Source organism: Vombatus ursinus, unplaced genomic scaffold (assembly GCF_900497805.2).
Source record: "Vombatus ursinus unplaced genomic scaffold, bare-nosed wombat genome assembly UNPS02014821.1, whole genome shotgun sequence".
Taxonomy (NCBI): Eukaryota; Metazoa; Chordata; class Mammalia; order Diprotodontia; family Vombatidae; genus Vombatus; species Vombatus ursinus.
In genome coordinates, this window is record NW_020954599.1 from 9,991,516 (window position 1) to 9,991,944 (window position 429).

Here is a 429-nt window from a genome sequence, read left to right on the forward strand (position 1 = left end):
GATTCATAGAAGAGATTTAGAAGTATAAGGTAGACCTTGGAGACCATCTACTCCAACTCCCACATTTTACATATTTAGAAACTGAGGCTAATGAGAAATGATCCATTAACAGTCATTCACATAATAAATAGGAGTGTCAGCATCTGAACTTAGCTCCTCTGGATACAAATCCAGCACTCCACTCTACCATACTACCTCTACACTGTTTCAAACTGAGGCTATGTATACAGTGGAATTAAGTGATGGGTTTCAAGGTAGAGAATGGGTTTGAGGCTTGGCTCTGCCATTTACAATCTGTGTAACACTGAGCAAGTCATTTCACCACTGGCCTTGCCTTAGTTTCTGACCTCATTTCATTTCTCTATCCTCTATCTATCTATCTATCTATCTATCTATCTATCTATCTATCTATCTATCTATCTATCTATC